Raw genomic sequence first — 18,290 nt, 5'->3', positions numbered from 1 at the left:
GCATGGGCGACAATTTGAAAAGCTTACTGCAGATCTGCCAAAGATAGATTATACACAATATTAGAAATCATCTTGAGAAATCTCGAAAGTTTGTAAAACTTAAAATACACACCTCTCTTTACAGGTTGGCAATTTCGAGTTCTATCTGTCATATTGTTTTTTCTAATACAGTGGTATCTCTACTACCCTCTTGTAAAGCGATTGGCCATTGTTAGGATAAAAATAGCAATTACACACGTATTTAATCAATCTTTTGGCCTATCTCCTTCCGTATTATTATTGCCAATTTGAGGGGGAAAAGGCAAAACATGTAAAGCATTATAAGTTTTATATCCTACCCTAAGCCCAAATCTTTATGTTGTTCTTTATGCAAGACTCCATAGCACTCCAGCCTTCATCACAAATGAGCCGCTGGCTGCCATAGCACTATCAGTTCCCTGTGGTGATCGTCGTTTCTATTGGTTTGTGGCGCGGGGAATCGGTACTACAAGAGAGCTTCAAGCTGACGGCCAATAGGAATGGAAGACATGACTTGATGGAGAAATCAGGTGCATATGAACAACATATTGTCTTCCAATTTTTTTTCATCATTCAGTAGGACAATTTCCTAATTCTGTATGAAAAGGTTATTAGTATGGATATATATATTTATCGAATTAGCGTATATGAGGTTCTTTGTTCGGCCCCCCTTTAGCTCATGACTACATAATTATTCCGACTGGTATTCTAGATAGATGCTTTTCTATGAACCTCATAAAAAACGTACTATGCCTTAGATCCTAATTGACTATTTATACATCGGATGATTTCAGCTTGCTGTGTCCCAAGATACCTATTTTTTTAAACCAAAAACAGGTGAAGTCCTAACAATCTATACTCCTGCATTCTATCCTGAAATGTAGATTGCTTCTGTAGCATTCGAACAGATGGTAGTTTGCAGACTGATGAGTTGGTTCCAGTAACATCACATGTCAAGGATACCTCTGCTCCACTTACCAATCAAAAAAAATTATGATGATGTTCCGAGAAGTGTGTTTAATTTCTGTCGCAGTGGGATGTTGTGATTAGTTCAGTTTTGCTTGATCTATTTCCAGTTAATTCCTTTTTGTGATGTGGTGTTAGGGAATATACATTCTGCTCTCTTGTTCTTCAGCTTTGGGTGTCAGCAGCTACCTAACACTACTAGGGAGTCTTATTCCGGACGAAAAGAAAATACAATATTTGTTTTTATCCATTTGTATGCCTGCATTAGCCTTATGAAGCACAAAGTATGTCCCAGTGATCAATCACGGATGATACTTGGTGTATTCTTGCTAGGCCAAAATGGCAAATACTCGAATAACTGAATCACCTGCAATCTTTTTGTATTGTAACGCCGGTGTTATATCTGCAACAACAGTTTGTAAATTTTTCTGTATAATTATGAATATACATATTGGTAGCTATAATTGATCAATCACGGATGCTACTTGGTGTTTCCTTATACTAGGCTAATGGGAAAATACTCGAATAACTGAATCACCTGCAATCTTTTTTTTTCCATAACGGCGGTGTTATATCTGCAACAACAGTTTTTGAAATTTTCTGTATAATTGCGAATATACATCTTGGTAGCTATAAATTATATCCTCTGTTTGGTGTTTGTAAGAACATATGCTTAGCTTGTTTTATGCTCTGTTCAAGACATCTCGGGTCTGTTGAACCATGAAGTCTCTTCTTTCACTGTGGAAATATGAGCGGCTGAGCGCCTGTGCTTCGTTGCCAATCGGTCGGATGCCTTGAGAAGGGTCAAATAGGGTGGACGAGTGATCTGGAATTTGGTTTTGTTAACGTCAATAGGAGGAGGAATGGAGGAGAAGCCAAGCCAAGGAGAGAACGGAGATTTGAGGCTAGGACACGGTGTCGATAACGGTAAGGTGTGTCATGTGGCGGCCAAGCACATTGTGTTGGGATTGATCACGGTCAACACCGTGGGCATCGTCAATGAGGGCGGAAAGGAGGATAAGTGATGACGTGGACATGTGTGTGCCGAGGGAGGGATCCTCGAGCCATATTTATTAGGTTGGGCATATGATATATATATTCTCCCGTTGCAACGCACGAGCGGAAAGGGTCTCTGATCGTAGTGTCGCGTTAGCAGCATCCTGCAGTAGTGAGACACTGACATGTGGGCCCCACATGTTAGTTAACGGTCAAAGAGACAGATTGTTTAGGTGCGGGCCCGACCTGTCATAAACAGGTTTAGTTTTTAAACAATGGTCATTTGAGGTTTTTTGAAATAGCCGACCATCCATTTGGTAGTTATCTGAGAAAAATTAAAAATCGATAGTTTTTTGAAACCTTAGCCTGTAAAGTAGTAGTTTTATGATATTTACTCGATAACAAAATCAACTTATTAGGTCACTGGCTCGGTACAAATTACAAACTAGCGATAGAGAAGTATGCTCAGTTAACTTGATAATGATGTTTTAAGGGAGCCTTGGTCCATATATAGCTTGTGCCTTGTATTTTGGGATTTGGGATGGAGGGAGTAGTATATAAATATAATCAGACTGATGATAATATTACGTATATATACTTCCGTATGGTGGTGTTTAAGCCCCCAGCTTGCATCCTCACAATGCCGGATGTACGGCACAAGTGTCCCCACGTCCACATCCTTCCTGGCCGCACAGTCGTAGTTGGACGGCGAGTGGAAGCAAGGCTCGACGGACATGGCTCGCATGCACGGCGGGTCTGGTACCACCCCCGTTTCGGTGGACCAGAAGGGCGTGGCGGGCATGATCCATGGCAGTATCTCGCCGAGCCCCTGCGCGACGTAGCCGAAGGTGGAAAACCCGGTGGTGACGAGAACGTCGCAGGTGCTGAGCAGGTACATCTCGCTCAACGCCTTCCTGTCCTGCGAGGCATCCCACATCTTCTGCCACCCCTCGTGGCTGGCAAATTTGACAATTTCGACCTGGAAACGAAATAAATTCACAGAATGAACTGGGTGCGAAACTATTTCACACCTCTGACCCTTTTGTGTAGCGCCCGTCACGCCGGCGCCACACCCTACGGTGCAGCGCCTAGCTCCGGGGCGTTGCACCTCTGTCCACCGTGGCAGCCCATGGGCCCGCACCCATTAGTGCAACGCCTCCGAGCTAGGCGCCTAGCCGCTAGGCGCTACACGTGTAATGTGCAGCGCCTAGCCGCTAGGCGCTGCACTGTGACTTATCCAGCCACTTGGCTGGGCCCCCCTCCCCCACCCCCCCACCACACACTCTCTCACTCTCTCCCCGAGCTTTGCCCCCTCTCCCCCTCTCCCCCCCTCTCAAATCTTCTTCCAAATCTTGCAAATTTGAAGAATTTGTCCGTGGATTTCGAAGTCAAACCCTCCCTCAAGGTAATAATCTCCGATCCCCTTGTTTTGATCGAAGTAAAGTTCTCCCATTGCTCATTTGTTGGTAGTTTGGGAAAACCCTAGTTTTGTTTGGATCTAGAGATTTGCATGGAGATGTGAGATGTTTTTTTGCCAATTTCTATGATTAGGCTTTGTTAGTATGCTAGGGTTATTCTTATGGGTGTTCTTATGTTGGTGCTAGGGTTAGGTTTAGGGCTAGGGTTATGGTTAGGGTTATGGTTATGGTTAGGGTTAGGGTTATGGTTAGGGTTAGGGTTGTTGTTTCATATATATATATTAGGGTTTGTATTCGGTGTTAATCCATGGATTAGTACTCATGGAAGCAATGTTACCTTGTGTTCATTGCTTATAGGGATGGGAAGAACATGTGTGTTTGTTCATCATGGGGACAAAGACGCCTTTTTGAAAGGCAATAAAGAACCGGACCCGGATGAGTTTGACATGGTGTTTGATAGTAGTCCTAGCTATGCGGAGCTCTTGCAACAAGTTAGGAAAGATTTGAATTGGATGGACCCTAGTGATATCATTGAGTTGGAGGGAAGGCATAATGTTGGTTTTGGAATGCACATCCGTTGGAAGACAATGCGTGTAAACTCGGAGCAACGTTGGGTTGCATACAAGGAGACGGTGGCCGAATCACTAGACAAGGCTCTTGAGTTATTTGCAATGAAGAAGGTTGATTCAAGTTTGCATTTGGACTTGAACCGGAACCCCTCCCCTTTGGTTGCTAGTAGCCCCCCATCCTTGAAGCGAGATGAAATTGCTGAACCTCTTTTGACCCAAGAAGTGAGGCCAACATTGAGCCCTTATAGAAACAACCAAGATGAATCTTTGCAAGAGGACAATGATGAGTATGCGGACGATGACAATGAAGTTGATCTCCATGACAACAATGTGGGTGATCTCGACAAATATCATTTGCAAGAGACAATGGACCATTCCATCCCTTTTTCCCGTGCATATGCACCGGACTCGGATGACGATGGTCCCGATGAACAAGTTGATGCGGAGGGGTTCACGGTGAAGGAGGCCAAAGCTTTCGAGAAGGTATTTGGTCGGGATCATCGGACTACATTGTTCAAGGATGTTAGTCTCGCGGATGAAGCCGTGGTAGATGGTGGCCAATGTGTACCTCTTGGGGTTAGGCCAAGCTCTCACCGTGATTTGGTAGACGACAAGAACCGGATTGCTAAAGGTTCTAAGTTCGACAGCTTGTTGGATTTGAAGATGTGGCTCGACAACTACTCGGTTACGCATTATCGTCCACACAAGGTGGTGCACTCGGACGTCAATGTGCGCTACACGGTTGCATGTGCATGTGAAGATGAAAAGGAGGTCCAACTTGGACTTACAAGAGGCCGTGGTGGTGGTAGAGGTCGTGGAAAGGAGGTCCAACAAGGAGTGGCAAGACGCCGTGGCGGTTGTCCGTGGATTGTGCGTGCAAGACCATGGAAAGGAGGTCCTACTTGGCATGTAGTGAGTTGTGTGCCAACTCACATGTGCCAAGGCAAAAGGGTGGATGGGAAGATTGTGTCCGAAGACCACAAACAACTCACGTCCGAGTTCATCGCTTACAGGCTCTCCAACTCAATATCCACACTTCCAACAATGAGCGTCCAACATGTCATTGACCTTGTGAAAGCCATCTTTCATTACAAGGTGAAATACGGCAAGGCATGGAAGGCGAAGCAAGCCGCATTTAAGATGTTGTATGGTACATGGGAGAAAGCATACAACCGAATCCCTAGGTTGTTGTTAGCCATGGCCGCGACAAACCCGGGCATGGTTCATGTAGTCGAGCCTCATGGGCACCAAACAACGGTTCATGAAGGAAGGAAAGTCAGAGTATTTGGCCGTACTTTTTGGGCGTTTGAACAATGTGTGAGGGCTTTCGAACATTGTAGGCCGGTCATCGCAATTGATGGCACGTTCTTGACCGGACAATACAAGGGCACCTTGTTGGTTGCGATAGCAAGTGATGCCAATAACCGGGTGTTGCCATTGGCATTTGCTTTGGTTGAGGTGGAAAACAATGACAACTGGGAGTGGTTTCTGCATCTTTTGAGGACGAAGGTGTTACCCGCTCAAAGGGAAATTTGTGTCATATCGGATCGGAATCAAGGAATTCTTAACGCCGTGGAGATTGACATTCCCGGGCATGCTCCGTTGCACCATCGCTGGTGCATGAGGCACTTTTGTTCGAACTTCTATAGGGCATGTGGCCTTAAGGAGTTGGCCGATGATCTTCAAGATTGTTGTCTCGCTTTCTCCGATAAGCGCTTCGCCACTTTGTACAACAAATTGCTCGCACACAAAAAACTTGATCCCGGGGATCAAGACTTTCTCAATAGGCACATTCAATACCGGAACAAGTGGGCACGTGCTTTTGATGAAGATGGCTGGAGATACGGTCAAATGACAAGCAATATGGCCGAACGCTTCAATAGGGTGCTCAAAGGTGCACGTGGATTACCCGTGAGGGCAATAGTTCAATACACATTTGACAAGATGAATGCGTACTTTGTAAAGTACTCGATGGAAACCGATGCACAGATAGCGGGTGAGAACCCACGGAAGTACAAGTACAAGTTACCACCCAAAGTTGATGAATGGTTGCTATTTCAATCACGGAAGGCGGACTCAGAAGAAGCTATATTATATGACAATGAAGAGTGGAAGTACGAAGTGAAAGAGCCAGGAGGAACCACAAATGATGGACGGCAACATGGAGGTCGGGCTTTCAAGGTGTCGTTAACACAATGTGACTGCACTTGCGGGAGGCCATTGTTGCTTCATCTCCCATGCTCACATTTGTATGCCGCCGGCCGCGTTAGGAATGTGGACATCAATCACCCACGCACCGTGAGGGAGTCGGAGTTCTCAATCATGACGGTCAAGAAAACATGGGCTCCCCGCTTTCACCCATACTTTGACCAATCACAATGGCCGGAGTATCATGGAGTTCAACTATGGCCGGATCCGGAGTTGAAGGTTGTTAAACGGGGTAGACGTAAGACAAAGCGTCTTAGAGGCGACATGGACGGATGGGGCCATGGTGGGCGCCGCGAAGCGGGCAACGACCAATTCCAAGAGCCTCGTGAGAGCTCCCGTTGTGGGGAGTGCAAAGGTCATGGCCACAACAAAAGAAAATGTACCAAACCAAGGAAAAGGTCCAAGAAAAATGATGCAAGCACAAGCCAACATGGAGCTACACAAGGGAGCCAACCAAGTGGTAGCCAACCTAGTGGTAGCCAACCTAGTGGTAGCCAACAAGTGCCAAGCCAACCAAGTGGTAGCCAACCTAGTGGTAGCCAACAAGTGCCAAGGCAACCAAGTGGTAGCCAACAAGTGCCTAGCCAACCAAGTGTTAGCCAACCTAGTGGTATCCAACAAGTGCCAAGGCAACCAAGTGGTAGCCAACAAGTGCCTAGCCAACCAAGTGTTAGCCAAAGAGGATCTAGGCAACAAAAAGGTCGGCAACTTGGACTTACAAGAGGCCATGGTGGTGGTAGAGGTGGTGGTGGTGGTCTCGGCCGTGGTGGTGGAAGAGCTCGACGTGGTGGTAATGGCCGTGGTGATGGTCTCGGCCTTGGTGATGGTCTTGGCCTTGGTGGTGGACTTGGCCGTGGTGATGGACAAGCGCAAGTTCGTTATAGAGGAATGTTTGGATACCTAGATGGACCGTTTCCGTATGTTCCTCACTAACTATAATGTATCATATGTTCTTGTTTTTTCATATGTTCTTCTTTTTCATATGTGCTTCCATTTGTTCTTATTGTCCTTACTAACCGTTATGTTCCACTCATTGTAGGTATGGCGGCTTCCCAACCCAACAAACCAACGATGAAGGAGGATGGCGAAGATGAGATGGCCGGATGGTGGGAGAAGGCTGCGAAGAAGCTTAGAGAGGAGGATGCAGCCAAGCTAAAGAAGAAGAAGGAAGAGGAGCTTGAGAAGGAGAGGAAGCGGAAACAGAGTGCGGCAAATGCGATGCGCGCTAGGGAGCAAGCGTTGATGAGGAAAGTTGAGGAGGCACAGAAGAAGCGTCAACAGGATTTTGAAGAAAGAACCATGAAGCTTTGGGCAATTGCAGCTGAAAAAGAAGAGAGGGACAATCAGATATTCATGGAGAGGGTGGTTAAGGAGGCTCATCGCATAAGAAAAAGGGAGGAGGAAGAGGAAGAAGAGAGGAAGAAGAAGAAGGGAAAGGGGCCTTGCTCTACGCAATAGAGCTATGTCTCCTCTTCGATTTGGTTGTGAACTACTATGTCTCCAATGTGATTTGGTTATGAACTACTATGTGCCGTGAACTACTATGTCTCCTCCTCGATTTGGTTGTGTGAACTTCTATGTGCAGTGAACTACTATGTCTCCTCTTTGATTTGGTTGTAAGAACTACTATGTGTCGTGAAGTACTATGTGTTATGAACTATTATGTGTCGTGAAGTACTTGGGCGCTGCAATCTACCATGTGGCGCCTAGCTGCTGTGGCTCTCTGGATAGCTAAAAAATTCACTAAGTCCAAGTCCAAGTGCCTCAAACTGTAAAGTACCTTCTGTTCTGGCTGCATAGCTACAGTCCAGTGCAGCGCCTAGCCAGGAGGCGCCACACTGTACAGTGCAGCGCCTGGGGGCTAGGCGCTGCACTGTAGAGTGTGGCGCCTCCGTGCTAGGCGCTGCACAAACACTTAGCGAAATTTTTGCCTGAAACTGGAGGCATACCTTCTGTTGCACTCTGGATAGTTGCAGACATGTGCAGCGCCTAGCTTGGAGGCGCCACACTCTATAGTGCAGCGCCTGCGAGCTAGGCGTTGCACTGTAGAGTGCGGCGCCTCCGAGCTAGGCGCTGCACATGTCTGTAGCTATCCAGAAAAGCAACAGAAGTATGGCTAGTTGTAGACATGTGCAGCGCCTAGCTTGGAGGCGCCGCACTCTACAGTGCAACGCCTAGGGCTAGGCGTTGCACTGTAGAGTGCGGCGCCTCCAAGCTAGGCGCTGCACATGTCTGCAGCTATCCAGAAAAGCAACAGAAGTATGGCTAGTTGTAGACATGTGCAGCGCCTAGCTTGGAGGCGCCACACTCTATAGTGCAGCGCCTGCGAGCTAGGCGTTGCACTGTAGTGTGCGGCGCCTCCAAGCTAGGCGCTGCACATGTCTGCAGCTATCCAGAAAAGCAATAGAAGTATGGCTAGTTGCAGACATGTGCAGCGCCTAGCTTGGAGGCGCCGCACTCTATAGTGCAGCGCCTGCGAGCTAGGCGTTGCACTGTAGTGTGCGGCGCCTCCAAGCTAGGCGCTGCACATGTCTGCAGCTATCCAGAAAGGCAACAGAAGTATGGCTAGTTACAGACATATGCAGCGCCTAGCTTGGAGGCGCCGCACTCTACAGTGCAACGCCTAGGCATATGTCTGTAGCTATCCAGAAAGCAACAGAAGTATGGCTAGTTACAGACATATGCAGCGCCTAGCACGGAGGCGCCACACTCTACAGTGCAACGCCTGAGAGCTAGGCGTTGCACTGTAGAGTGTGGCGCCTCCGTGCTGGGCGCTGCACAAACACTTAGCAATTTTTTTGCCTGAAACTTGAGGCCTACCTACTGTGCCTCCTCCCCCCCTCTACTGGGTCTTTTTCAGCCACAGTTCAACAATTAGTATAACAAATATTCAGGTTCAAAAAGGGTTCACAAAAGACATCATTTCTTAGAAAAGAACCATCACAATAAGTTCCAGTTGACCATAGAGCTACCACCACTCCAAGTTCAACGACATAAAAGGTACGACCACTCCAACTTCAACGACATAACAATTCGCACTCGAAGTTCAACATTATAAAAAAACTAAGATGACTAGTGCTTTCCACGCTTGCTGGGTCCTCCCCCCTCTTGACGCTTATCTTCTTCACCTTCCTAGGAAGAGGAACCCGCTCCGGCTCCGGCTCCGCCTCCGGTTCGACATCGTCATCCAAATAGTCATCCAAAGCCGCCATCCGCGAGGTGCCGACCGTCCTTTTGCCTCTTTGGGTGAAGTCTTCAGGTGTGTACTTGTTGATTCCCCTCCTAGGCTTCAACTCGTATGCAGACCGAGCCCGGTACGTCCCCAAGGTCATATCATCAGCAACCTATGCATCAACAAAAGATATGGAAAGACCGTGTGTGAGGATATAGTTAGCAATGCATCAACAAATGGATATATATCGTCATGACATACCTCTTGGGTGACCGCACCCACATCCTCATCCTCGAAAGGTTCACCATGGCTCTGCCCCGAAGCGGGATCTGATGGTGTCGCCGACCTAGACCGTTCTGGTGATACATACTCGGGGTCACGACAACCGAAAAGGTTTGATAGCCGCCTTAACTTTTGGCCCTGGCGCTGCAACATGTACAAGTGAATGAGACATGGAACGTACCAACAAATGTTAAGTGCTAGTTTGAAGGAGATGTGAACCTTAATGAATTCTCGAAGTGCACCTTCCCCATCGCTTTTGCCAGCCGGGGTTGTTTCCAGAATAGTCTCGGTCTCGTCAGCTGCTTTCTTGATCTGGGCACGCTATGAACAGAAACGGTATCAAAGTGTTAGGCAAGCGAAGATGTGAAAAGTGCGAATGGAAAAGCAAAAAGGGCTAACCACAAAGTTCATCATTGGAGCTGAAGGGATCACCGAGTTGCCTTTCCTGACTAATGCGTTGTATTGGTGCTGGGCTACCTCATCAAAAACGGTGGGTTCTTCCAGAATCTCCTCAGCATACGCCGGCTGGCATACCTCCACGCGGGTACTTGCAAGAAACCATGCGAGATAGTTGTTGAACGCGATCGGGCAGTGCTCACGAAGCTGGGCTCGTTTTCCAGCCCTTGCTTGCTCCACACTAAGTGCGAACTGCACGACATACTTCCTGTGATGGCTGGCCCAATCCTTGATCTTCCGCTGCTTTTTCCTATCCAACCTGCAAGTTAGAAACAGAATATTAGCATCATCGAAACCGTCGAGAAGCTGCTAAGTGCTCAAGGTTAATTATATCTTACGCGTGTAGCAACTTGTCCGTGTCCTCCCACTCCGGCGGGTGTGGCTGGAACAAACCAAACTGGCGGAACACCCGATGTGGCAGGTGAAGCTCAACCGCCCAGTTGCATATCAGTGGGCACCGCATATGCCAGAGATCCCTATCCCTAATGCACATCGGATTAAGCCTGAACTCTATAGGGTTACCAAAACTCTCTCCTTTTCCATACGGCTCCCATTCCACCTGCAAAATGGGATTGAATGCAAAATTGATATCGAGTGAAGATACAAGCATGATAATCACTTATGCAAGGTCGGTTCACCTGCTCAGGCGTGATCGCGTCCAGCTCGCTCTTGTACAACTTGTACATTACCGAGGGATCATCCGTCGTCTCATTTAACACATCCCACTTGTAAGCCCAAGTGAGGAGCCGTAGTGGGTCGTCTTTATCGTCCCAATCCTCGTACTTCACGGTCTTAGGTCGTCCAACCGGCAAACGCTCCCAGCTCCATATGGAAAGTGCGAGCAGACAACCACCAATACCTCCAGTGTGCCTACAACTGGCATCGTCCAACTGCACATAAAAAAGAACATGGTCAAATTTGCCGCAAGAGCGCATTGATAATGTATCAATGAAGTGAAAAGGAAACAACTTCATACCTGTCGATACAAGTAAGCTAGTGTCGCCGAACCCCAACTCCATTTGCTATCGAAGACGGTCAACGCCTTCAGCCACATCCATGGAGCATTCTTGCCTGTGCCATCAGCAAACATTGTCCTCGATATCACGTACCACATGTAGACACGAGCATATGTCTTCACCATGTCCTCATTAGCATCATCGGGGCAATGAGCGAAGTTCGATGATATCCACGTGAAAGTAGCGCCCGCTGCGACTCTTTCCTTCTTCTTATCTTCCCTTTCTGGCTCCCGAGGCTCCGGAGGAACCATACCGATAAGGGCATGCATCTGCGCGCGCGACCCTTCAGAATCGGTGTTCATACATAAAGGATTGCCATCGATAGGAAGACCGGTGATCATAGCAATATCCTGCAGCGTCACGGTCATCTCCCCGGTCCGAAGATGGAAAGTGTGTGTCTCCGGCCTCCAATGATCAATAAGCGCGGTGAGTGCTGCAGCATTGTTGGGTGGCGTCGACCGGCGGACCAACTCAATGAAAGGGAGAAGTCCTGCCTCCCTAACATAAGGTGTGTACCACTCATCATAGCGCATCCCTCCAAGGCTGATCCCGTGAGACCGAAGCTTCAGAGGTGCAAGCTCCTACAAACAAACAAATCATAACATTACATATGGGGCATTTGTGTTTGAAAAAACATACGAAATTCATAACACCGGCCACTTTCAGTATTACCCGCTGCTGCACCGACATAGCGTACGACCGGTGTTGTTTGTCCCAATGATCATCGAGAAGCCAAACCATCCTAACAATTACAACAAAGCATTCTTGTCAACACGATTATCTTTTCAATTCAAAAAAACTAAAGTAGGCCTACTACATGCAAGATCCAAAGCATATGGTGCTTCCCCCTACTCGGGCCTACTTCATACAAATAACATGTCAATCTATGTATCCAAACTATAACATGTCAATCTACTTCTCCATAGAAATAACATGTCAATCTACTTCTCCATACAAATAACATGTCAATCTATGCATCCAAACTATAACATGTCAATCTATGTATCCAAACTATAACATGTCAATCTACTTCTCCATACAAATAACATGTCAATCTACTTCTCCATAGAAATAACATGTCAATCTATGTATCCAAACTATATAAATAACATGTCAACCTATCTATCCAAACCACATTCTAATCTAACAAGGGTTCCCCAAATCTAATATATGCAAGATTCAAACAAAAGTTGCCCAAATCTAATACATGCAAGATTCAAACAAGGGTTCCCCAAATCTTCAAAATATAATATTTTCTATGGATAGAAAGAAGGGGATCGGAGGAGAGTACCTTCTACGATGGATTGGTGAACAAATGCACGGACCAAATCGTCGGATCGGAAGGATTTGGGAGAGGGGATTGAGAGGAGGAGTGCAGATGGCCGCCGCCCTGTTTTTCTGTAACTGCCAATGGGGAGGGTGGGGGAGGAGAGGGCTGGCGCGTTTGCAGATAAGTCACAGTGCAGCGCCTAGCTCCGAGGCATTGCACTGCTGGGTGCGGGCCCATGGGCTGCCACGGTGGACAGAGGTGCAACGCCCCGGAGCTAGGCGCTGCACCGTAGGGTGTGGCGCCGGCGTGGCGGGCGCTACACAAAAGGGTCAGGGGTGTGAAATAGTTTCGCACCCAGTTCATTCTGTGAATTTATTTTGTTTCCAGGTCAAAATTGTCAAATTTGCCCTCGTGGCTCGGCTGGTGCACCCGGCTGCCGCCATACTCGGCCTTGATCCTCTCGTAGTACCACGAGCTCAGAGAGGTGACCAGCACAGACGCGTTGTTCATCTGTACGGACGGGAGAAACAGCTTCTCCCTACGGACGCACGAGAGGACCTGGTCCAGGACCTTCTGCAAGGGTTTATTCTGTGTGAAAACCCGTATCTGTATGCCGACGCGCTGCCCGGCGCCCGCGAGGTGGGCGTCGTAGTATCTCGTGACCGCGCGCCACACGTCGTTGGCCGGGTGGAATAGGTACCGACCGAGGTGGTGGAACGCGACGTCCTTCTCCGGGAACATCCGCTCCAGCTCGTCCCGGAAGATGGGACGAGGAAGAGCCCGGGGACGAGGTAGCTGTCTGTCCTCATCAGCAGCCACGGCGCGCCGCGGATGAGCCGCTGCTGCTCGTCGCAGTAGAAGAGCTTGTCGTAGAAACCGTAGCCGCCATCCAGGTGTAGGTAGACGTACGGTGGCCGGTCCGAGTCCGACCACGACGCGTTCCCATTGTCTCCCACGGATACCACATTGGCCTTGAGCATGTTGCCGAGGCTCTCCTTGGAGTCCTTGCCGTATTTCTTGAGGTGTCCAAGCGGGAAGCCACCACCCAACCAGCCTGAGGACGGGAGCAGCCACGTTGTCCCCGGGAAAGGTTCGCAGAAGAGGGCGGCCATGTCGTGCTGGACGAGGAGGGTGCGCTCGGTGAGCACAGCGTAGAGGAAGGCTGACACTGTGGACAGCATCCGGTTCCCGAGGCCTCGATAGCTTATGGGGACCAGGTAGCGGCAGTTTTCGCTGTGACGATGCCATTTCCAGACTCGAGCTGCCGGATCGCCGCCCTGTACGGGGCCGTGCCGGGGCCGCATTGCTTTTGGAGCGCTTCGTGATTTCGGAGCTTGGCGAGCAAGTAGGGGGATGGTTTATGTGATGCGTGCTTCTTCTTCTTCTTCTTGTCATGGTAGCTGGCCAACTCGTACCGGCTCCGGCATGAGCGCGAGCCAAATTCTGCGGTGAGCAGACCGTCCAGGAGCTGGTCGGTGGTGAGGTTGGACGGAGGTACATCTAGAGAAAATTATAGACATTTAATTAGCAAGTTCGTATTCCAAAATTTTAAAAATTGATAGGAAAATTTGTGATTCAGCACCATAATACGTACACACCCTTATCCAGACCATCGATTTTTGTGTTGAGATCCATGCTTAAATTTTGGTTTTTCTTCTCATACGACAAAACATACAAAAGCTCAAGCTTGTTAACAATATATTGGAACTTCAATGCTTAGAAAATAACCCTAGATTTTTCTTGGTGCACCATAGATATCTAAAATGAGTATTTTACACATAAATTCTATTATTTAAAGTTTTTGTGGCACACCAAAAAATCTAGAATTATTTTTCAAACGAAGGTGCAATATATTGTTGGCCTGTAAGGTTTTAGTTGCATATATAGTTTTATTCGGCAGAAGAAAGAAATGTTCATGCATGGGTCACAAAAACGGATGACCATGCAATCTCGTGGTCAAGATAAATTTTCTTTTCAAACTTTGAAGTTGCAATAGATTGTTGATCTGCAAAGTTTTAGTTCCAAAGTTTTATTTGGGAGAACAAACAAAAAATGTTCACGCACGGATCGCAAAAACAGATGCCCATGGCTAACGTAAGATTCGGCGATGTCGTGGTCAAGGAAAATTCAGCACTCAATCGACCAACACTATCTTCTATAAAGAATTAATTTTGACACACTGAAGTATAATATATTGACCTGCAAAGTTTTATTTGGACGAACAACGAAAAGGACTGCTCACGCATGGATCACAAAAACGGATGCCCATAGTCAAGACAATGCTGCATTCAAACAACCGACCGTCATTATCTACAGAAACAATGTACATACTTCTAAGAATTTCACTTTCTCTCCATCGATCGAACACGGAAAATTAAGCCGGAAAAAAGGATTCGCGTGAATGAGAAATATTCGTCCACCGCCATGGTAATTTGTGACTTAGCTGCATGCACAGGACAAGAAATCAAGCAATTCGATATCCAACTATATCTCGTCTTACGTGCGTACCTTCTACTGAGAGCCAGCTGCTGGGTACCATCGGCAAGCCATAGCCATCCCGGGCGGCGGAGAGCACGACGACTGCGAGCAGGGTCGCGGCCACAACGCAGACGGCCGGCCAAGCCCTCCTCATGCTGCATGGAATCCGCTGCCACTTTTTTACGGTCTCAAGCCCCGCCTGCCTGCAGGACGGCGGCGCCGGGCTGCTTCGCTCGACGTCGATGCTCACCATGGGGCCTGAGGGGTTGGGGGAAGCTATTGTTCAGACCTTAGCACGCACTGCCGCTGCAGCTATCGTTCTTAGACCTCTCATATATAGATAGTACGTAACGTATGAGATAACCTTATTCTTGGCAGTTTTCCGTACAACTTGCCAACTGGTTGCGCAACCATGTTACACCCCTAACGGACTAAGCAACGACTTTTTTTTTTTTTTTGCGATTCGACTAAGCAACGACTTGGTCACCATCTACTCACCAGTTTTTGTTTTTGTTTTTGTTTTTGTTTTGAACAGACCTATTCACTAGATAGCACGTACTCCCTTCGTTTCATAATAATGTACATTCTGATTTTTGAATATTAATTATCTCCTCGGTAATCAGCAACAAATAAAAAATAAGCAGCAACTTGGCCACGATCTATTCACTAGTTTTGTTCTTGAACATATCTATTCACAAGTTGGCACGTAGGTGCAACGCACGACTTCATGCGGCAACACACACTTCCAAATTCCATTTTTAATAATCAATTAATATATAAGCACTCATCATCCAATCTTTATGGTTACATAGAAAGAAACAAAGATCGTGCGCCGGTTATCCTAAAATTAGAATCTTTCTTGCATAGGCTTTCGATGCCGTCAAAGGTTCCTACAAATTAATTAATTGGCCTCTTTCTTCCCTCTTTGTTTTGGTGTCCCTCACTCTTGCCTACAAGTCTACGCCATTTTCTAAATTTGATGCAAACGAGACAATTCCAAAGAGAGCAAATACAATCACCTATGTGCGGGTTGAAGTTTCCTTCTTCGAAGTTTGACGCGAATTTAAAAACAATTACATGGATAACAAATATAGTCATTAAAGTTGCAGAAATAATAGTTCAAAACATAAAGTAAAGTCCAACGGTTTCAACATGTCTTTGTTCTCAAGCAGTTCATACTATTTACACCATGGATTCATAGTCTAAGTAGAACTAATCACACATCGTCATGGGGCAGCAAGGTTGATGATGGGTCCGAAGGTGGATCCTGGTCCTGGCAAAGTGACGAAACACGGCTACAAATTAGGTCTTCCCGGAACGAGACCTTGCGGCGGCTGACCCGAAGAATAAGAATTTTGGTGATTTTTCCCCATGTCTCGTTGGTCTGGAGGCAATGGTTCAGTGTTACGCCACGGCAGTGCCTCGACGGAAGCGACTTGCGGCCGACGTTCACTACCACGCCTTACCGAGGAGCCGTCGAGCTCCCGCCGTGCTTGCAGTCCCGAGTATGTGACCGACTTAAGAGTCAATCCTTCAGAATGGGTAGCCGCAAATGAAGAGGAGACACTTGCGGCTGCTTTTAGGCACTCGGATGCAGACGACTAAGGCGTGAGCGAGGACGAAACATTAGTTGTTCACCAAGTCTATGAATGACCTTGGCTATGCGTGACCAGCAAATCAAATCCTTGGTGGAGTTTTCCCTCTAAAGATAGCTTACGCTCTATGACCGACTTACCCAACCTTAACTTGACATCCAACCAATTTCAGTTGGCTATTTTTCAGCAGTAATGCTACACTTACGGATGACTCCTACGGGCTAACCTTACGGATCCATCGTGGAGTTTCACGATTGGGAAAGAACGAGATCAGTTGTTCCGTAAAATCAGCATGGAGCAGCTGCATGATTCCCACGTCAGTCCGTACACAAATTTTTGTAGGAATCCCATCCGTAGCTCTAGCATTATTGATTTTCCAGTGTTTGATGCGGCACCCTTGAATTTGTGTTACTCAGCGTTTGATCTCGTCCGCCCCAAAATCCAACGATTTGTTCCTATACCCAGGCAACGTCTTATACTGATGAACATAGGTAGTAGTATACTCCATTCTATTATCACTGAATTAGTATCTCTCCGCATACATCGTGGTTCCCAACGCATGAACACGTTACAGTAGCGACAGAGCGTTCCTATGTCCCCAGTATATATCTACGAGGAATGGTCAAAGTGAAGACTTGGTTTTTCAACTAGCTTAATCGTCAGCACCCCATGAAGAAGTCTGAAGGTCAGGTTAACTAAATTCTAACAGCTTTAGTCAGTGTCGGGTGCATTCAACGGCTCCCTCCATTTTAGGGCAGACATGACCTTTGCAAACAAAAATTAAGATTTAGACAAAAAAAAAAAACTAAATATAACAATATACACATAAATTAAAACTTACATAAAACTTAAATAAAGTTCCAACTATACGGTCTTCATTCGGCACATTACATAAATACATAAATAAAATTAAGACTAGGATTTTGTGTTCTATTTGACACGATGGCGATCACCGGCGCAGCTGGTAGATGCAGACGCCGGTTGGCGAGCCGCTTCGCCGCATCCGCGAAAGTGCGCACAAGTGACTATTTATTGTTGTTCAGTACCTATAAAATTTCAGACCTGAGCTCATCTCCTCACACATATACTACTGGGAGCTTGCCTATTGGATCGGTGCCTAAATCATTCCCACCATTTGAGTACCCAAGCCATCAACTTCTAGAGAAAAATAAATTCCATTCCAGCAACAAAGCATCATTTCTAAACAACTAGTGGTATGCTTGCAAGTTCTAATTTCCTTCAAATAATTATTTATCAATGCTATCCCTTCCTTTGCTTCGTCCTAAGTTTGACATGGTGATGCCATTGTTCTTTGTTTGTGAAGGTACAATAAGTTCAAGAATAAATACGTTGATGAGCATAAGAAGTTCAGAATCGGTTTCAGTGAGGTGCAGCTTCCTCTCATATTCTCTTGTTGTGGCAACTTTGTAACTGTTTGTTGAAGAAAAGTAGTTTACAACTAAAGTAGTGTACAAAGTCTGTCAAGTTTAACTATTATGTTCTACTATAATGATTCTCTTTAATTTCCAGCTGCTAGAATCTTAAAAGTGAGGTTGCTTTCCAACTACAATTGTATAATTTAGAAGTGATTATCATGTTTGAGAAGGGTGATCAATCCGTTTTGGTGTACATGATAGTATGATCCTTTTTAATGGATTTCTTATATGCCGTCTTGTTCCACTCGGTTTTCTGTTGAGTGATTGAGTGTGTAGTGTACTCATGGTGTCCTGCACTTTATGTAAGACTGTAAAGATAGGATTCATAGTGTTTTTGGAAAGGTTGGCTGGTCTTTGTGGTCCCTAAGAAACGTGTTTGAACGTTGATCGATCAGGCGATAGTTGAGAAG

The 18,290-nt window shown here is 46.7% G+C and overlaps 1 pseudogene; it reads right to left on the bottom strand.

Moving 5' to 3' along the window:
• Window positions 1-1,553: 1,553 nt before the first annotated feature.
• Window positions 1,554-15,102, bottom strand: LOC109747431 (galactoside 2-alpha-L-fucosyltransferase-like; annotated as a pseudogene).
• Window positions 15,103-18,290: the final 3,188 nt, after the last annotated feature.

This window comes from Aegilops tauschii, chromosome 2 (genome assembly GCF_002575655.3).
Source record: "Aegilops tauschii subsp. strangulata cultivar AL8/78 chromosome 2, Aet v6.0, whole genome shotgun sequence".
NCBI classification, from domain to species: domain Eukaryota; kingdom Viridiplantae; phylum Streptophyta; class Magnoliopsida; order Poales; family Poaceae; genus Aegilops; species Aegilops tauschii.
This window is presented reverse-complemented; position numbering and strand designations above follow the sequence as displayed.